General features: G+C 39.3%; 1 protein-coding gene across 3 annotated transcripts in view; it reads right to left on the reverse strand.

The window, feature by feature from the left end:
- Nucleotides 1–22,466, reverse strand: part of FBXL7 (F-box and leucine rich repeat protein 7) — a 397,560-nt gene that overhangs the window by 76,731 nt on the left and 298,363 nt on the right. The window lies entirely within an intron of this gene.

A 22,466-nucleotide genomic window follows, 5' to 3' on the forward strand; every position in this document is an offset into this window, starting at 1 on the left:
TTTTAATTTGAATGTTATGATGGCTTCAGTCCAAGTTGGGCAATTGCTCTAGACTGGTCCCGTAGACCGAATGTTGGTGTCACCCCCAAATTCATATATTGAAACCTATTCCCCAACGTGACTGTATTAGGAGGTAATTAGTCTTTCAGAGGTGATTAGGTCATGAGAGTGGAGCCCTCATAAATGGGATTAGCGTCCTTATAGAAGAGACCCTGGAGAGCTCCCTCACTCCTTCCTCCATGTGAGGTTACAGCCAGAAGACAGCCATCCAGGAACCAGGAAGGAGGCTCTTACCAGACACTGAACTTACTGGTGCCTTGATCTTGAACTTCCCAGCCTCTAGAACTGTTAGAAATAAATTTCTGCTATTTATAAGCCACCCAGTCTATGGAATATTTGTTAGAGCAGCCCAAACTGACTAAGACAATGTGTCACCAAAGTATCAGGAAACTTAGAGTCATAGATTAATGAGCAGCATAATGTTTCAGCTCTAGGCTATGTAATTTTATGTAATTCTGGGTATTTGTGTGCTAGACACAAGGGAGAGATCTAAACCTGTAAAGTCTGGATGCCTCAGTGCTTTCTTATAAGTGAAGTAGCAGAAGACGCCAAGAGCTCACAAGATGTCCAAGAGGGGCGTCCTGCCTGGACAAAGGGTGAAGACATCATTGACTGCTGATTTATTCCAATTCTCCTGATAAATTTCCTCTTGAAGTTTCCATCATAGCATACAATGTGGATGGCCATGGTGTTTGGTTGACAGGAGGCTGAAAGCTGACATAGGCCGGGTCACGTTACCCTCTGCTCCAAAACATGCAGGGTGCCTTGGACTATTTGGGGCATAAGATGTCACAGATCTGGCCTCTCATTACCTCTCAGACCCAGTTCTTACTACTCTTCCTCTTTTCCATTTAGCTCTAGCGCACTGCTCCTCACTGTTCCTTGAACACACCAGGCATACTCCCACTTGGAAGCTTGGCACTACCTGCTGTCTTCTTGGAATGCTCTCATTAGAAATATCTACATGGCTCATTCCCTGTCTCAGTCCTTTCACACTGCTGTAATAGAATACCATAGACTGGGTGGCTGATAAACAAGAGAAATTCATTTCTCACAGTTCTGGAGGCTGGAAGTCCAAGATCAAGGCGCTGGCAGACTCAGTGTCTGGCAGGGGTCTGCTTCCTGGCTCACAGACAGCTATCTTCGCATTGTAATCTCACATGCAGGAAGGTGCTAGGGAGCTCTCTGGGATCCTTTCCATAAAGGCATTAATCCTACTCATGAGCGTTCCACCTTCTAAGCTAATCAGCTCCAAAGGCCCTCCTCCTAATGCCATAACATTGGGAGTGAGTGAGAATTTCAACATATAAATTTGGAGGGACGCAAACATTCAATCTATAGCACTCCCTTACCTCATGCAGGTCTTTGCTCAAACGTCGCCTTCTTGAGGAGGCTGACCTAGAGCATTGTATTTAAAACTGCAACCTACTTACCTCCCACTCTGATCTTCCCATGTCTCTACACACGATCTATTTTTTCTTTTTCTTTTTTCTTATCAGCACTTATCATCTTCCAAAGTACTATGTAATGTTTCTCATTTGTCATGTCTGTGAGTATCGTCTGACTTCCTTTGCTAGAACGCATGCTCCAGAAGAGCAGGGATCTTTATTTTGTTCACTGATCTATCTCAAAGCTCTGAAAAAATTTCTGGCACATAAGTGTGCAATAAATATCTGATGAATGAATGAATGAAATTGGTAGCATATTGTGCAATGACAAGATATAAAGACCACGAGAGCAAAGACCATCTGGATTTTGTTCGCCATGATATCCTCAGTACCTATGACAGTCCCCAGGAAAGAATACTTGTTGAATGAATGTTATGGGAGGGGGTGGTCTTAAAATCTATATAAGTATTAGAGAAAAATAAATACTTTGGGCCAGGATTGAGATACCTTTGTGACCAAATCCCGCCCAGAGTTCTTTAGCTGCATGCAGGTCATAAAACTACCCAAGGTGCTAAAAAAAGATCCTTCTTTTTAGTTACCTGAGAACTCCCAAAGGCTACAACTACTTAAAAGAAAGTCCTGACAAAGGTGACAGCATCTGTTACACAAAGCAAAAGTGCATGAAGAGGATTTATCCTGTGACATAATGTGCAGGATTCTATTGCAGTATGAAATCTCTCTGTTTAGTGCTATTTTCTTGTGTTGCAATCAGCGATCACAGGCTTTGGGGTCAGACAGACCTGCATCAAATGCCCTCCCCATTATGTCCTAGACTACATGACTCTCAGAATCACTTACTTTGTCTGGGCCTCCATTTCTCAATTTTAAAACAATATCCACTCTTCAGGGTTGTTGTGAAGCTAAAAAGGCTGTGTCAAGTATAATGCTTAGTAGACATTCCAAAAAATATCATCTCTATGTCCTTTTCGTGAATGATTCTAATATATCTGTTGCATGTTATAATTGCATAATTATGCATAAGAATACATATTTACGTATTATAATTCTAAATAAGGTTTTGTTTTCTCATCCAAGGTTTAATCATTAGACCACTTCGTTTCTTTATTTTCTTCTTGCATGTTACACTGGAACTGTGCAGTAGAAAATACCACAAGAGATTGGAATTAAAATACAGGCCATTTCATTTCTTTCCTCAGTGCAATCTAGCTGGTGACAACCATGAGTGGTTATTAATGCTGGGTTCCTTTAAAATTATAGCATTACATCAGAATATTTACTAAAAGGGCAGAGCAACATTTCATAAATTACCCACTATTTACATTTGAAAGAAGCTAATGGTGTATGTCCCTGATAAGTCATGACTTGATTACCAAGCAAAAGTCACCACTAGTTTCATCTTTTACATGAGTGGCCCAGCTCCATTACTTGGAAATATTTCTTATTGAAATGTGATTAACATTTAGCTTCTGGAATTAAAGAATAAGCAAATTAGTAGCCAATGAATTTGCTAATTTTTCTGTTGCTTACTTAGGCCTGCGTAGATACCACTTGCATGACGTAAATCTTATTGAGAAAGGAGCACTTCTGTAATCTGCGTGCTTCCAGAAGGCCAGGTTTTCAGCTTCGAGGCCATAAAAAGAGGAAATGGGAGCACTGAAGGATTGAGAACTTTGTCAGGTTCACACAGCTTCTAAGCGGCAGAGCTATGATTTGAACTTCCTGAAAGAGAAGCCAATTAAGGCCACAGGATTTATAATCAGAGAGACGTGCATTTAAGGTCATGCAGTCCATTAGATTCAGAGCAGCAATACCTTTGTCTGTTTTATGCATGTCTTTCATGGAACACAAAGATCCTATTAAAAATGATCTATAAACTACCTATGTCAAAGTATAATGTTCAAAAACACAAAAACATGACTTTTATATAAATATAGAATGAACAAATGTAAACATTTTCTTTAAATCTTTAATGAGGCAACCAGCAAGATGGATTCAAAAGAGAATAAGAAGAATATATAGGCAGTGGAGAAATAATTTTGGAATAAGATTTCTGGATCAGATGCAAAACTGGGCAGTGCCCCACAGAGCAGATATCTTTTCTGCAGACAAATCGTTTGACTTCTATGGACAAAAATCTACATGTTAACATGTAACTTCATAGAATTTAGGCTTTTAGCAAATAATACTTAGCCAGTCAAACAAAGTTCCATTCCCTAAGTTATATTCTTTGGCTGGACCTGTTAAACGATATTCCCATATGACATCAAAATGACCGGCTACCCTCGCTTTGCCTTATTTCCAAGTTTTGGATAACCTTTCTTAACTCCTAGTTAGTGTCTTCCTAGAAACTGAAAATAGATTAATAAGTACAATGAAGAGCAGAATGTTTTATTTACAGATGGCTCTACAGTTTATCATTTTATAATTTATAAAATTACCTGGATGGTAAAAATGGCAACCAGATATTTCTGATGCAAGAGGGCATGACTTATTTCCTAAGAGTAGAAACCAGATCTTGCCTATTGAGTGTTACCAAAATATATATTTCAAATGAAAATGATCATTTCTGTCAAAGTAGTTAATACCATCATGAAAATCTTAGAATGTCTCAGACAGCACTGAGAAGACAATGCAAAGGAGAAAAAGTGATGGATTGAAGGCAACATTGTTGACCTGGATGGGAAGATAAACAAATCTCCTTTCAGCGTTACAACCTCCTTTAGCTTGAATGTGAGTGTCTGTGCATCGTAGGGACAAATGATAAAACCTCGCCCAGCATACTGGCAGCAAAGCCAAGCGTAGGGTTGGAAGGACTTGCCTTGTGTGGCCATTGCTTTAGAGAAGGAGCCTTGCTCCCTGTTTGCTGAAATTAAATTCAGAGAGGACATACTGGAGCTGGTCTATCATAGCAAAGCAGAATGGATAACCCACCAGGGACTCCCTTTAAGTTTTTAACTCAATCGTTCTGATGTAGTGGATGAAGGTTCTGAGATCTCTTACTGCCTTCTGCATTTGGACAGAGAGAATGTCTACAAACTGAGTGTTGTGTGTCACCCAGGGGTCTGTATTATCTTTCATCATCCCACTTGCAAAAACTTCCTTAATTGAACTAGCTGTTCTCAAGATGGTTAATCTGAATGCCCTGTATTAAGAAGGGTTCTATTTTTGTGTATGTGTGTGAGGAAGATCAGCCCTGAGCTAACATCTGATGCCAATCCTCCTCTTTTTTTTTTTTTTTTTTTGCTCAGGAAGATTGGCCCTGGGCTAACATCCATGCCCATCTTCCTCTACTTTATATGGGACGCTGCCACAGCATGGCTTGACAAGCGGTGAGTCGGTGCGCGCCCGGGATCCCAACCTGCCACCCACGGCCACCGAAGCAGAGCGTGCACACTTAACCACTGCGCCACCGGGCCAGCCCCTTAAGAAGAGTTCTTTGACTCAACAGGGAATCCAGATTTTTTTTAATCATGCTTCTGAGGATTATTCAAAACTCCATTACTTTTGAATATATAGCCTCACATTGAGGTATGACAAACTGATATTTATTAAGGAACAAATGATTTTCTTGCTTGATTTATTCCCTAGTAAGTGTGATTTCTAGGATTTGTAAAAACAACCTTTAAACAGATGTAACAAAATCATATTTCATGATATTACGAGGCTGCTATTCTCTGAGGTTACTTGCTTCTATGATCCTTTTCTCCACTATTTAGGCTGCATGGATAGCTTCCTCTATGAACTGCCCTCAGGGGAAGAGTAATACAAGGAGAGCTTCAAAACAGGCTTTTGAAATTCATAGCAGAGACAACAGTCTTGAAAGTCAGAATAATTTAAATACACAAGAAAGGCCTGGGCCTTTCCAGGGGAAAAAAGATGTGTCCATTAACCAGAGCCTGGAGTATTTAGAGCACAGAGTTACATCATAAATTCTGGAGCAGGGAGGGCTGTGTTAAGACTGATAGCTGTTTACTTACTCTGGCCAGGGATTGGGGTGGAAAGGATAGGAGAGGTTCTGAAGGGTGGTGGACAGAGCAAGGACCATGGACCATCTCTTTACAAGGAGGTGAGTCATAACATGGGGCTGCCATATAGACAAATGTTTGTCATCTTCTTTCCTAAGGAAAAGATGTTATCCATGTCTCTGTACAACACCCCTCTACCCATCCCATATCCTGCCACTTCAGCCCCCACTATCCCCCCAGAATTTACATCACTTTCTGAAAAGGGGAATATTCTCACCGCCCTCCATGAGAGCAGCCTGGTGTGATATTAGAACAACGTTTCCTAGAATGAGTTCCAGAGAACACACTTTGAAAAACAGACTTCTAGTCTCACCCTGCATTTTAGCCTATTAGAGCTTGTGAGTTCTGTGTGGGACAGGAGAATGTCTCAGTGTTTCCCTAGAGTGTTTGACCATAGAAAATCCATTAAAACACAGATATCTCTTTCCCAGGAATTATATTGACATCCTGTGAGGCTATGGTTTCTTGAATTGCACTTTGAGGAACACTGGGCCAGCTCCCTGCTGTGGGGTCAGTGTGTCCTGGGGTTGCCTCCTGTTCTAGGTTTTCCCAAAATAGGAATAATAACACTTAGCATTCTTGGCAGTATCAGATGAGACCGTGTCATGCAAAATGTGCAGGATCTGTACATAAGGCGCCCTGTCCCTTTTCTTTCTTGCCTTTTCTCATATACCCACTGCTGAGAATGTTCTGACTCACATCCCCTCCTGTCTACATCCTCCTCAGCCTTCAGCCTGAAAGGCTACCATCTCCAGGAAGGGTTCAGCTATTCCTTTGAGATTCCAAAGCATTTTGTTTCACTTGAAGTTAGAAGAATTTTAAAGGTCTTTAGTATACCCAACTACTCTTTTGATTGCTGGTACTGAAAACATTCTGCCCTATATTATCATTATGTGGGTATAAGTCTATGTTCTCCATAGTCAGAAATTTCCTTGAAGATGAGACTTTAGATACGCTTATCCTTGAATTTTATGCATCTAGAAAGAACCTGGACTAAAGTAGGCATCCATTTGATATCTGATAGATTGAACGGATTTCTGGGAGAGAGAAGTGGGGACCAAAGGGGGAAACTCAAGCAATATAAACAGTCCATCAGTCAGGATCAGTTAGGCTGTGCTGCAGTAACAAACAGCCCAAGAATCTTAGTGGTTCAAACAATAAAGATTTATTTCTTATTCATGCTACATGAAGGTGAACTGGTGGTTTTATGCCAGTCATTCTTCTTCTGAGATCCAGGATGCTACCTGGAACACTGCTTGTTGATGTGGCAGAGGGAGAGAGGACTCTGGAGGGTCCTCAGTTAGCAGTTAAAGGCTCTGGCCCACAAGTTGTGCAATCAGCTCTGTTCACAACTCTTTGGCTAGAATGTGGCTGGGCCTCTGCTGCAAGCCTTTTCGTTTTGTTTGTAGTGAGAGCTCATGTGTGGGAGCTGCCTCCTCTGGATACCTTCCACACCCAGCAGGTGTGCCCTCTGGGTCCCCTCATGGAGGCTTATGCTGGGACACAGAGGTGGGTAAGTGCTCAGTGAACCTGGAGCCTTCAGAGGACCACGGGTGCGGAACTGGAAGAAGGGATTTCGTAAGCAGACTCCCAGGCAGAGAGCATTGTCCCTGGTCACCCTTTCCCTCTCCTATTCCTACATATTTTCCCAGAATGACTGAATACTTTCAATTCTTTGTATTGTTATTTCTAAAATTTTCTCCAAAAAATTTTTTTTTTTGGTGTAAATAAGCATCACCTTAAAAGGCAAACACAACCAGGAGGGTGAAGTTTGTCATTGTGGTGTCCTTAGTTAAATTAGCATCTTTGCTTTTAGGAATGGTTCACTGCAGTGAGCAGAGAGGCACTTCTGATGTTGGGGGGTGAGCAGATTGGCAATTCTGCATCATAGATGATGCCCTGAAGAGCTCCGGGCAGAGGAAGAAAGTATGAAAAAGCAGATGCCTGGAAGAGAAGGCAGACTGGGACTATTTTGAAATTTTGCTTTGTTCTCACCTTACCCCTGGGAAAGGAAGGAAGAAACTATTGTCTTCCTTCTCCCCCTCCCCTCCCATTTCTCAGGTCCTGAAACCGGGGTCAGACTGATATCAGCTGAGTTCAAAGCCCGAATAACGACATATGGTTTACTAATTTACTTAGTTTTCCTATAAGAAAATCTTCATGCTCTTCTTCAAGACAAACTGAATGAGGGGCCAGGTTTTGAGGGACTTCCGCATTTTCCAGGAGTAGAGTGTTAATGTGCTTGGTTCCACTCTAACAGATTCTTCTCTTTTTGATTTCTTCATTTTATTTTATTAAAGTATAATTGACATATAACATTATATTAGTTTCAGGTGTACAACAATGATTCGGTATTTGTATAAGACAGATACTTCTTAAAAGAAATCATATCAGTACTTTTTATGTTATTTTCTATAGGGCCCACTTATTTTTAAAAATGAGTTGAGTATGAGTATAATAAAAAGCATAGATATAACATTGAAACCAATCATGCTAGAAATAAACAAATAAAGGGAGAGGAGTAATAGTGGCAGAAACTCTGGACTAAGGATGACAACAGTATTTGTCAATATCTGATGAGACGGTTCCATGTGTCAATTACGTGCTACGTGTCTTACATCCACTTATTTCATCCTCACAACAGCTCTATGAGGTATCCCTTTATATCCCCATTTTTCAGATGAGGAAAGTGAGTTACAGAGCAATTACGCTGTTTGCTGACATAACAAGTAAGGAGCGGAGGAGCCTGGATTCAAAGTCAGGAAGTCTGGTTCCAGAATCTTCCTGCTTCACCATCTGCCTTTCACAATGTAAGTACTGTGACTGAACAGAAAGTGTAGTGCTGAACTTTCGAGTACCCTAGGTAAGGATGAAAGTACGTGGAGTTGCACAGGTTCTCCCTGCTTAATAAAATCCCTTTTCTTGTCATTGTTGCACCTCGGCATCTCCAATAAAACGTTTGGCGAATTCCACCGTGCCCGGTTAGTCAATCAGGCAAGGGCTGGGGACGTAAACAGTTCGAGAAGACTGACCGCAACCCGAGACACAATGATGGTACCAGCAGTTCATTACAGAGTCCTGTTATCACTGTAATTCCAGCATTTTTATTAAAGGTATGTAGGCTAAGGTGGCCATTATGTTTCATCTTTTGTCCTCAGATTCTGAGAAAGAGCTAGAGTCTAGGACTGAGAACTTCTTGTTTGAGTCTCTCCAGGTGTAAAGATTAGAGGAAAGTTGGCCCTAGGAGGATAAGGGAAGAGGGAAGAGGAGGGAGGGAACTTAGCCTGGGAGGGGCCATAGAGGGATCCAGGGGAAGGGCTAGGAATTGAGCTCCGGGGCCTCTCCTCACACCCCCACTTCCTCTCACCATCCTACTCTCCCTTGGGGCAAAGTCGATAGGGAACAAAACTGGCTCCAAGGCCAACATGTAACCAATAAACATAATTAAAAAAATACTCAACCTCACTTATAATCCAAAATATGGATTATATTAATTATATTAATTAACACACTAAGCTATATCTTGGGAACAGGGGTGGACCCTAGTTTAGTGGGGCCTGAGGTTTGTGCAATTTGGGGGTCCTCTTTAAAGTTGGAGAGGAAAGAGACTGTAGTCTTACCTGATTGTGGTAAAATATCTTACTTTCACAAATTTTTCTGAAGCCTATGTGAATGCATTTCTAAATCTCTCCTAGGACCTCGGAAGGACTCAGGCAAGCAGGAGCCCTAATGTGTAAGCCTCCCCGGCTTCAGGATAAACCCTGCTTTGCAGGGGAGGGTTTAAATCAGGGAGAGATGTGGCCAGGAAACGCGCTAAATGAGTGCACCTTTGTTCATGTGTCAACCCAACACGTAATTCTCTGGGTATGTCTCAAGGTGTCAATGATTTGGATTTCAGTTTTATTTTAAATTAGCAAAATAACAATATCATACCAACAGAAGATGGGAAACCTGAGGGCAATCACTTTTAGGGATCTTTACAAGGGAAATATTGAAGCGCCACATGTTCTTATTTTGCTAATAAAAAAATTATATTTCCAAAGCTAATCTTGATGTTCAACTTTCCAAAGTTATGGGTCCACTGTAGAATAACAATTCTTATTCATACTTTCAGGAGCACCTCTAGGAAAATATAGACTGAGCGTGGACTGGCAAACGTATATGCCGACTGGTGAATTTTAAAGCAAAGGGAGCCAATGCCATTAAGAAGAAAATAATTGTATATGATTCAGAATCCTAAATCATTACCATATGTTACTTGGGTGACTACCAACATTAGGAAAAATGTAAAAATGAAAAAAAAAAAACCCTCCCCGTTTCATTTTTAACCATTTATTTCTTGAGACAGTGTTGAAACGTGGCTTTTAGAAATGTACTTGAAAAGGAGCTGCAAGCTTTCCAAAAGTATAGGAAAACTTTTTTTGAGTTTATAAATTTAGTATTTTTTGAAGTTACAAATTTCCAGGGATAAACAACAACAACAAAAAACTGGTTAGCAAACAGATAAACAAACAAAAAACTGGTAACCAATGAGCCAGTGATTTTAACCAACCAAAGACAATTACTACAGATGGCAAGAGTAAAAAGAAAGGCTTAAGATGGCTCTGAAGTTTGAAAGGTTAATTTAGGGTCACTATTAAATAATGATATGAAAATTCACTGTTAATTAGCTGGTTAATGCAACTAGATAAAGCAAGTTATATTTAAAAACCCAATAATTCAGGGCAGTGGCATGGGCTCCTGCAGGTCATGAATAATCATTCAAATTAAGGGTATATTAATAACATTGATCTCCTACTTCACTTTTCCTATTTCATTAAAAGTTCTAATAACTCAAAGGCCAGATATTTTCTCAGAAATTGAAAAGCATTAAGGAAGGCAGAAAACCTTACATGAACAGGTTCCCTATGGTATTTGTTGCATCATCTCCAGTCCCTACCTCAGATCCAGAGAAGTTGTTTCCTACTCAATTGACAATTGATTTGGTAAATACTGTGTACCAATTATAACCAGACTGGCAATATTCTGGATATTGCTCTGTCTAAGATTTCTACTACAAATTCTGTTTGGCCTTTCTAACATATCATGGCAGGTCAAGGAGAGACTAACCCTAAACCTAAACCTTGGCACCGAAGGCCCACAGGATCCACAGAACTTTAAATCTTTGGTTCACCCAGAATTCCTAACTCATTTTCAGGCACCCACCTCATTACCTGAGCCTACAGTGCAATAGGTCAAGAAGCCCTTTCAGAAGGTGTTCCATTAATTAGAGAAGGTTCCTGCTGGAGGGGATTTATACCTTCTATTCAGTTGATAAAAACAACTCTTTAAAGCTACATTCCTAAACTTCAACTAAGGTTTACTCATTCACTCATCCTAGGGTTGCCAAATAAAATACAGGATGCTCAGTTAAATCTGAATTTCAGATAACCAATGATTTCTTAGCATAGGTATGTCCTGAATATTGCATAGGATATACTTATAATAAACAAATTATGTGTTCTTTTCCTGAAAATTAAATTTAACTGGGTATCCCACATTTTTATTTGCTAAATCTGGCAAATCTAATGCAATCTCATATTAATGACAGCCAGCGACAACGCCTATACAGCACCCACTGTGCCAGGCACGTAACATGTTTTTAACTCTTGCAATAACCCCATGAGTTAGTTATTATCTCTGTTTTACAAGTGTAAAAATGGAAGCACAGAGAAATAAAGTAAACATTCTCTTATGAAATCAAGTATTTTAAGCCTGGACACTGCAAGCTTAGATGGCTTCCCATCTTGTGGAGGTGGGCAGGGCCAAGGGTTTTCACAGAAAACAGTTCTGACCTGCATGAACACAAGGACAAATGCTAAATCAAGGTCCTTAACAATTTTTGGCATGGAGTATTGTTATATACTTTTAGTTTGGAAAATATCCACAGCAGGTGTTACCAATTGCCCACTGCAGCCATTAAAACACTCACAGAATATTAAATTTTAAGCAATTAAATTCTAGTTGAGCCTTCCAACACAAACTGGCTACAATGCATGCCCCTTAATAGCCAAATGATTTGAGCTGCTATTTGATTGATATAAGCTATTTACATGAGCACCAACAATGACCAAAATGAAGATTTCTGTTTTAACACAATTCCATTTATTATGTACCTCCTGTATGTCAGATCTAGGAGAAAGACACATAAAGAAATAATTTAAATGCAATATACTGAATGTTAGGGTGGAGATATACACAGTAGCTATATAAATGCAGAGCAGAGCCAGGCTATCCACCTCAAGATTAGGGGACTACAAGAGAGTCTTCATGGAGGAGATGTGGCTGACCTAAATCTTAAAGAATGAGGAAGTGTTCATTGGGTAGGAAGTTGGCAAAGTTGGTGTAGGTGAAGTTGACAAAATGAAATGGAGAGAACCTTGACTTTCATCACCATTAGGCAGCCAGATCCATCATTCCTTGAGTACATTTCCTAGTATAAAAAAATGAAGCCGTAGGGACAGCGTAGAGGAGAAGGTCTGGCTGTTTGCAATGTCAGGAGACTACTAGAAGGAACACAGCCATACTCTGTTATTTCATGCCTCTCTGCTTCTTAATATTATTTTTCCTTATGTTGAAATAGACGAGGCACAAGATTAGGTCTTGGTGCACGTTGAATAGAGCAAAGAGAAGATCCCAGAAAATGTTGGTGCAACCTTTCCTCACCCCGTACTTAAAGGACTGAAATATACATCCTAAAACCACTATTTCCTCAAAGTACTAAAGTCTTAAAAGCTCATATATGTTTTCTAAGAGTTTTTCAACTTTAGACATTCAGTATTAAATGAAGAGTCTTTAAAATATTTTGACACGTGAAATCTCTCCAGGCTTTTCAACTGTGTTAGTTTGTAGCTAAGGAGTGGAAAATAAAGACTTTGCAAAAGAATGAACTGATGCAGATGTTGGTCAGACATACCAAAAATATTACAAAACACTGGCTTCAGTACATTTAATTTTGCTCTTATTCTGGGTCTGACACCTGTTAACTAGGGACGGCATGTGAACTGTGTCCTCAAGCTTCCATAATGGGTTTCTTGTCATTTTAAGATCATTAAAAGCTCCATAAGGGGGCTTAGATGATGAACTTTAGGCAGAGTGCAGAGAACACTGGCCTGGGAATCAATGGAACTTGAATTTGCTCTTGGTTTTGTTTCTTACTTGAGCAAGTCATCAAACCACTGAGTTCCTCCTTTTCTTCATCTCTAAAAAGGGAGAACTGAAGTCAACAATTGCTAAGATCCCCTCCGGCTCTAAAGAATTCTACTTCTATAACTTAAGTTGTTAAATGGAATTACTTTGACCTATTTGCATTTCAAATCTTTGGAATAATAGATTGAGCAAAATTGCAAGTGACCTGGGATAGTATCCAGAGAAAAGATGATAACGCCTCCCACTGACTTAAATGATTACAAATTCAGAAATTAGGAAACATTTAAGATAAAATTTCCAGAGCTTTATATTTTTCAATCGGAATTGGAATAATTTTTACTTCTGATAGAAATTTGACAGGTCTAATTCATTCAAATGCACGTTGGCTAGAAGACAGTGGAAACCTCAAACAATTCTAAATAAGTAAATTGTAAAGCTACTCTAGTTAGGACTTGTAAGATCTATTCAGTATTTTACAGCAACATATGTGCTGTTTTATTGGATTGAGACCTTATATTCCATATAAAGTTATTTTATTGCTTTTACCAAATAAAGATGATTTTACTGGATCCAATTCAGATAATATTAACATTTATGGACAAATTCCAAACTTTCTTTGGTTTCTAGTAATCATATATAAAAAAGAGTGGATACAACAATTCTATTAATATATTTACTTCTGTCAGAAGCTGCATTAGCAAGCATAACAAGAAAACATAAGAAAATAAACATTGAAAATTGGACTTTTAAGGCATCCATCATAGCTTAAGGATTTTATCAAATAAATGCCAAAATAATTAAATTACTGCAAAATTTTAACTAAATGTTTATTATTTATTTTGGCTCAAAATAAAAAAACCCGGAAAGTTTATAATGTCTCATGTTCCAAAATTAATATATTTGATTTACTAAAATAAAAACATATCACAATGAATTAGGTTCACATCTGAAACTCGCAGGCTGGCTTTGACACTGCTCATGCCTCTTGGAAGCTCTTCTAACTTCTCGGAACTTTGGTTTCTCATCTGTAAGAAGACTGAACCGGTAATTTTAAAAATGTCTTCCAGCTCTGAGGTTTTATAATTCAAGAAAACAGCTTTCAAAAAATACTGAGGGGATCCTGAAACTATTCTGTTAGATCGATTCCAAAGATCTAATGTAAAAAATATCCTGTGTTTCCAACATCAGCCAGTTTGTGAGACTGAGTAATTTAGACCAAGCAACACTGGTAAAGGGGGCTTACAGTGTTTGTCTACCACATGGAAGAACATTATTATGGTTTTCAATCAACAGATGTTATACTCTCCTTTGAATCGCACATAGCTTTTTCTTGGAAAATGCAACGTTAAGCACTCTGAAGAACAGCAGAGGGCGCCACAATCACAACCAAAACAAACAAAAGGAGCAACCTGGCATCACATCCAATGCCAAGAAGTCCCGAGTCGTGCATCAGAGAAAATGAGCCACAGCCAGGTGGGAACAAAACACATTCAGAATGTATTTGAGAAACTGCCAGTGAAAATGTTTTACATTCAATCTCAGTATCCATTTCCAGATCAAGGGCTATGAGTCTCTTTCTTGGGTATCTCTGGAACGTTTCCTTCACTTTGGGACACTATATTTGAGAGCGGGGTCAGTGCCAGATTAGAGCATGCCCAGGGTAGGCGGGACAGGAGGCAGGAAGATGGGCTGTGGTGTACCGGGCATCACCGAAGACAGAGGGCAGGCATAGCTTGAGACTAGAATCCTTGGGGTGGTGGCATCGTATATCTGAGACGGTCTCACGTGAAGCATGGAAGAGGCTTGTGTGTCACTGGGGGGCACAGATCTAGGACGGAAGGTGCTCAGAGGAGGACAGGGTTGGGGGAACTGTGGAAAGAGCTTCGAAACAAGTGGAGCAGCCACAACAGAGTCAGATCCCTTGAGCAGCCTCCAGACAATGGCTGCCTGCACTTCATTCACAGACCTCAGAGATTTATGAATCTGGTGAGACGCTGGAGTTGATGACAAAGAATCTATAATTCTAATGCATTAATTACACTTGTCATTATGTCAAATTGTATAGAGTCTGATTTACTTCTAGGAAATAAGTATGAGAGTACATATGCTTTTGAAACACAAGCCCATTATTTCCAAATAACAGGTTGTAATGACTGTGATGAACTCAGAGATCTGTTATTAAAACAAACTAATGATTATAATTGTTCAAGTAAGTATAAGAATGATTAAAGAATTTGCTAATGGTTATTCTCTGTTGATACAAAATTGGACTCAGTGGAGTGTCTTGTTATTCTATACATGTGTATATCTAGCCACACATATGCACAGACACCCATGTGGACGTGCATATTTATATGCAGAAAAGTAGAAATTGGCTTATATGGAAACAGGCATTCTTCTTGTGTAGACATATCAATTCTGTCTAGTTACGACACAACGTAACACAAAGGCTTCTGAGGCTTGCTTGCCTGGGTTGGAATCCAGCCTCTACCACTTATTAGCTCTGTGGCTCTGAGCAATTTACCCCATCTCAGTGGTTCTCATATGATCCCTGGCACAGCAGTATCCGCATCACCATCCCCTGGACACTTGCTAGAAATGCAAATTCTCAGACCCTACCCCAGCTCTCCTGAAAAAGAAACTCTGGGAGTGGGGCCCAGAAATCTATTTTAACAAGTCCCCTAGGTGACTTCTGATGCACACTAACATCTGAGAACCCCTGCTCTATCTCCCATGCCTCAGTTTCCTCATCTATAAAATGGGACAAATAGGGTTATTGTGAGAAATAAATTAGTTAATACATATCTGTAGCGTTTCGAACAATGCATGGCACATGCTAAGCAATATGTAAGTGTTGTCTAATATTACTACACAAATCTCAATAGCCATTAAGGAAAAAAAAGTAACATCAATTGGAATGTTAATGCTATTTGGAAGTAGAAACAATGGGAAAACTGTTATTTTGCTAAGTACACTAATTAAAAAAATGAACTGCACTGAAATGTGGAATGGAGACATCTCCAGGCTTCTTAAGTCAGGGCTTACAGGGATTCCTAGGGAGGAAAGGCCAGTCAAGCTGTGCTCATCAGAAAGCCGCCCTTCCACCCTCACTGCCTGGTCTACTCACTCCCCTGAGCATGCTTTCTGAGGGACATCACTTGGGTTAAGGCTGGCCCACCTCAAACCCCACATAGGATGATTTTAACTGAGGCAGCCAAAGGAGCTTGGTCTAAAATGTCACTCCTTCATGTCCATCCCCAAGACCAAAGTTATTTGGGGCTCTGCAGATCTTTATAACTGAGAAATTGCTAATTCAGGTGCTGTGAGGGTCAGGAGAGACAGGCTTTCTCAGGCACTTTCAGCGTATCCTCCTGAAATCTCAGAAAAGTCCATCCTGACTTTTTGGTGGTTACGAGTGAGGGCTCTGGAATTTCTTTAATCCTTTCAAATGTGGAAGGTCCTTAATCCTCAGTTTCCAAATGTGTAAAACAGGGATGGTGATGATGATGATAAGACTTTTCTCACAGGGTTGTGAGGGTCAGACAAGAGAAAGGATAAAATGGCCAACACCTAGCAAGTATCCCGTATGCATTCACTGTTGCTTGGTTATTAATTTTCACAAGTAAGTAAAATGATGCCCTGAAACGTTAAGTAAATCACCCCACATCCCACAGCCAGTAAGTGGCAGAGTTGAAATTCCAAGCCTGGTACGTTGGACTCTAGAACGAGTTCTCTCCTCACCATACAATGCTTTCCTGAGAGCTGACATTTTATAGCGGCTTGAGATTGGTCTCCCTTAGGAATTATATGAGATGTAATTCACACACAATTATGAAACCAGAAAAAAATCTTCACAACAGGAAGACTGATGCTAATAATCTAAAAAACTGTTTTAAGGAAAGACCTATCTAGTTGGTAATATAAGTAAAATTATGATTCTAATTAATGAAATTGCCAATGATTTCTTACCTTTGGAAATTAATTCACAATGAAACTATCTAATGTGGAAATCATCCACCAAGGACATACCATGTGTCAGGCCCTATTCAGTGGATGGAGAAGCAAAGTGGAGTGAGAGTTACCCTTGCCATCAGGGAGATGGCATTCCAATAGCACGGTAGCTCACTTCTATTATAGCACTTCCTACTCCAGACCAACTACATCAGGATTTCGGGGGGTGAGGGGGAGGTGCAGGCTTCTGTATTTTCTAAAATCTCCCTAGATGACTCTAAGGTTCAGCCAGGGTCAAGAACCACAGTAGGGGAAGGGAGCTGATTTTTTTTTGGATCCCATACAGGTTCTGGGATTCCCTCTTTCTTCACTGGCCTGTGTGAGGCCAGTTGCCCTTTCTGCTCAATCATATTCCTGATGGGGAAAAATCAGGAACTACCACTAGATCTTGAGGTGTGGTCAAGTGCTCAAAAATAAAAACATAAGACTGAGAAGAGAGAATTCAGTTGATAGGAAATAGGAAAACTGAAATTAGATGCTATGAAGGAAACCCACAAATGTCCAGGAAGTCAGGAAGATCGAGATCTGGGAGAGGTTTCTTGTATGGAGCTCAACCCTGAAGGTAGGAAGGAGGGAAAATAGCACTTGAATTCTAGGAGGAAAAGTGGAGGGAGGAAGGCCCGGGGTGGGGAGAGAGAGTTTAAGATGAGAGAGGTTTGACTAAATTTTTATGATTAAATAAAAAAGAGGAAAAGATAAGTGCAGGTGAAGACAGGTAGAGGATACCCAATGGGGCACTCTCAGAGAAGAGAGGAAGGGATGGGATCCAGAATCAGGTGCCAGGATGGGCTGCGTCAGGTAGAAAGATGTCTCTCTCAATGAGGGTACCTGAGAGGAGGTGAGCACGGGAAGACAAGGATGGGACCGAGCATGGGCAGTTCAGTGAGTGTAGCCTTCTAAGGTACCGTGCTGGCACCCATAAGAGACCTGTGCTGTCAACAATTTTTCCTACACTGTACAATAGTGACAAAGTCACTTCTGATGTCAAGTGTGAGGGGCTTTCCTGATATAGTTCGTTCCACAAACAAACAAAGACTTTGTGTTCTAGCATTTGCAAAGAATACAAACCAATCCTAATATTTGTTTTCACTAGACTCTGAACAAACAGAGCCAGTCTATTTTCCTTCTAGAATTCAACGTGGGGCTCAGCTTCGCCTTCCAATACTGTTTTGAAGACGAGGAGAAATCACAGGTAGAGTTTTGCTACAGGACGTATTTTCCTCGTTCTGATATTTAAGATGAACAGCCACAACACAAAGCAGGAGAGCAGCGTGACCCAGCATCATCCCTCTTTCTGAAGTAGCTATTCTTTCTTCTTCTTCTTCTTCTTCTTTTTTTTTTTGCTGAGGAAGATTGGCCCTAGGCTAACATCCGTGCCCATTTTCCTTTACTTTATATGTGGGATGCCTACCACAGCATGGCTTGATAGCAGTGCATAGTCGCCCCGGATCCGAACCTGCGAACCCCGGGCCACTGAAGCAGAGTGCACGAACTTAACCACTATGCCATCTGGGCCGGCCCCATGAAGCAGCTATTCTCTTCGAAGGTCCTCTTTCCAGCATTAGAACTCAGCCAGGGTGCAGGTTGGGAAGTATGTGGACGGTGGTGCAGAGGTGTTGTCCTGGGGATGCTTAGATTTCCTAACAAAGATTCTTTACTTTGCAAATGTTGGTATCAAATGAACTCAGTGCTATTGTGGCTTTAATTATGATGGTTCTAAGAGATTATCTGATATTAAAAAATATATTATCTTTTACTAGACACATTTTTTCCCTCCAACGACCTTTGTTTTAAAATATCAGATTCAAAGTGAAAAGAAAAAAGGTACAATTTTACTTTGTTTCCAGCTTTTTAAATACATTGAGATCACTTTTGGAATGAAGTACACAAAAACTTAGTAATAATCATAATGATAACGTAATAGGTGTTTTTTAAACTTTAGATTTCCAAACATCCAGATGTTTGGCCTTTGCTGAAGGCATCCAGATGACTGATTGCATTTTTTCAGTTTTCATACAGCTACAGGACTTTATGGAGCCATAAGCCTTTTAGTTGCAACAATGCAATTAGACATCAAAATTATTCTCCCATCATGTAGGACCCCTGTGAGCAGACTAAGGTCTGCAGGCCAAATCCAGCCCCAGGCATATGTTTACGTCTTGTCTCTGGCGGCTTTCACGCTACAAGGCAGAGCTGAGTGTTACGACGCAGACCCTACGGCCGGCAATGCAGAAGATATTTACTACCTGGCCCTTTGCAGAAAACATTTGCTAATCCTGTGTGCACATCACCTCCTTTCCTTAGCTAATTGGCTTTCTATGATTTCTAACTTTAGGAAGTTACAGTAAATCAGTATGCTTTATATGTACATGAATGATAAACACTTCAAGAAGATGCACTAATGATTTTGGCCACTGTTAAGAGGTGAGCTTAATGGAATTTAATATTTAGGAGGCCATTGGGTTAACTGCTCTTGGCCTTGGAAATCATTAGGCATTTAGTTTAAGAAAACTGCTAACTTCAGATTCATAGGTAAATTAATAGCTAATGTGTTCTTCACAGTTTCCATTTTTAAAATTTACCCCATGGGAATTTTAAAGGATATGTCTAGAAGAAATGATGGAGCATTCAAATTCACCTTAATATAAAGATTTAAGTCTCACCAAATTTTATTACGTAATAATTAGTGCTTATATGCTTATTTAATGAGCAGTATTAAATAGACAGATATAGAAAGCTAAAGAAAAAGAGAAAATATTTTAAAATGATAAATTAGGTTACTATTTTTTCTATATCACTTAAAACTTAAAGTTTTGTAAAATTTACTGTTTTAGCCTATTCTTTAATGATTTTTTAAAAGAAAGGATTAATTTAGCCACCTTAGTACTTACAATTCATAACAAATCTGAATTAATAAGTATTTACTGAAAAACTCAGAAATGGGCTTGTCCTGCAAGATATATTGGCTAAGAAGGAATAACACAATGTTTTTCTCCCCAGTTCAATGTCGAGCTATGAGAAAATAAATTTAAATTGATCCTTCCTTTTTCACTAGTTTGAAAAACTGGAAGAAAAAGCCACAGCATACCTACTGTCTGTAGATTCTTAAGTTCTCATTTGAACATGATCTTGTAATCGCTCCTAGTACAGATAGTACTTTTTCAGATTTTCTCTCTGCATAAATACTATACACATGCTATTTGCTATATTAATATATGATATTAGCATTATATATGTGTGTATATATGTATATATATGTACATGTGTATATATATGTATACGTGTATATATATATATATATATATATATATATATATATATATAAATAAAATGTATTGGAGATGAATAATGACAGAATGCCTGCCATAGCACCAGCTATTACGACACAGACCCTCTCTATGGCTCCTGCGTTCTAGTTGATTCTGTGGTGTGTGGAATTGCTATAAAGGAAGTACAAACACTTAAAGCTGGCTCACAGAGAAACATGCCTTCTTTTGCCTTTATTTCCGAGTTGAATCTGCTAGTATCCAGTCTCTAAATTCCAGTCTCTAAATTATCTCACCTGTTTAATCCTCATTCTCATATGCTAACCCTAAACTTGCCTTATCTGTTACTAAGCTAGAAAACTTTACCAGCTGGTCAGAGACTGTGATCCAGACAAAAATGAAAATATCTTTTTTTTTTTTTTTGTTAGCAAAAGTGATGCATTCAGGAAAGAAGGTCTCTATCATGCCATTTGTCTTTTAAAAGAACATCTGTCCGCTCTCTGTGACATGTGCATCTATCATTGGCAAAGCCTCAGGCACTTCTTCCCACCACTTTGTGACTTGTGGCGAGGGATGTCATTCCCATTTCACAGGTGAGAAACTGAGGTGCGGTCAGAGTAAGTGACTTGCCCAAAGTTTACAGCAAAATTTGGGACGTGATAACAGGTCTTCGGGCTCTCAGTCCAGCAGACTTACCATCATCTTACATGGGACCACAGACCTCTCCTGGATCTAAGGAACAAAAACAACCTACCCAGAAATTAGGAGAAGTTTGTTCTTTTAAACTTTGGTTTTTGACGAAGATTGATTTATTATGGAATTATATTTTATTTTCTGACAAAATCCTCAACATTATTATAACATAAAATAACAAAATAAACAAACTTCTCAACAGGACATTTCAAATAGATTGTCAACTTTGTGGCCTTCACAATAAAAAACAAATTTAAGTAGCTGCAATGCAAGATCTTAAATCAACTTTGAGTTTACGGGTGGCATCTAAAACATGTCAGATATCTGTGCCACAATAATGTCAATAACTGAATGTTTTGTTTTGTTTTGTTTTGTTTCAGAGTGGATGCCAACGCAAAACAGTGAAGAAGATGAGGACCGCACTGAGGCAAGGTCTTGAATGATTCCATCCATCTCTTCAGAGATGGGGAAAATGTGGCCAGGAAAGATTCATTAAATAAATAAATAAACTGCATGTTCGTTGGATCCAAGAAGGCAAGACCCTGACAGGTGCACAAAGCCACAGGACGTCACAGTCTGAGAAGGGCCACCGGTCTCCAAAAAGAAGAGAAATCCTTCTGCTGATGGGTTCTACCATAACCGTTCACTCTCACACACTCATGGCTTCTCAAATTTACAGCAAAAAATCACAAAAACCCTAAGAAATTAAACACTGCATTTGTATACCCAAGAACAGAATAGAATAGTAGATGATTTAAAAGGGTAACAAGTTATTTTGGTAATACATTTCCACCAGTTAATTTCTGAGCACTTCCTATGAGAGTGATAAGATCAAGTATAAGGAAATGATGATAACAGTTTTTGTTACAATAATTTATTTTTGAACATCCAAACATTTGCAAGCACCTAAAAACATTTTAATTACACTTTATATCTAAGTCGTGAGATAGATGTGGAAATTTGTTGGTGAGAATCCAACAGCACTTTTCACATTTAAGCATCTTTTCATAGCCCTCTCCAGACAGTTTGAAATGAAACATATATTGCGAATTAATCTAAAATAAATTACATTTTCTCAATTGCAGCCATTGGCTGTCACCTTACTAAAAACACCCTTTAGCCAAAACTCAATATCTAGCCAATTGATTTAGTGCAGGCTACTGAGGTTTGATGAAAGCAAGAAAGTGTGAAAATTTAAAACCCCTAAAGCAAATACAGGACATTTTATAGGTGATGAAAATAATTGAGTATAAATCCTGTATTTTATTTCAGTCTCTCACAAAATTGTCCTGTCCTAAATAGTCAAGTGTCTTGAGTGAGTAGACTTTAATGTTCCAAAAATAATCTATCAAGGCAGAGTTTTCCCATCAGCAGCATATGACTCTCATCACCTTCAAATATTTCTCATTAAATAGGGATTAATTCACAAGGCCCCTTCTCTACTAAGGACCCACTGTAAATATGCACTAGTTCAGGGAATGTTGCTAACATCGTTATCGATGGCACTAATGTCCTAAAGAGTTTAGCAAGTTTGCCTGTATAACAAGTCCATAAAGAATTGTGTTTCCATGGAGGTTGGATAGCTATTCTGCAGTGAAACCCTATTCAAAGTTGTACATTTCTGTTTCCTTTCCTCCAAGAGGCATCTCATTGCATCTCTTCCTTTCTTCATTCCTTTCAAACAATGAGATAATTAGCTGCAAAACTGTTACAGAGAAAGATTCCAACAACACCTCCAACTTGGAGTGAGGAAGCAAGTGGAAAAATTGGTACCAACTGGTTGGTAGAATGCAAAAAGGGAAAGTCATACTTTA

This window comes from Diceros bicornis, chromosome 20 (assembly GCF_020826845.1).
Source record: "Diceros bicornis minor isolate mBicDic1 chromosome 20, mDicBic1.mat.cur, whole genome shotgun sequence".
In the NCBI taxonomy this organism is placed as follows: domain Eukaryota; kingdom Metazoa; phylum Chordata; class Mammalia; order Perissodactyla; family Rhinocerotidae; genus Diceros; species Diceros bicornis.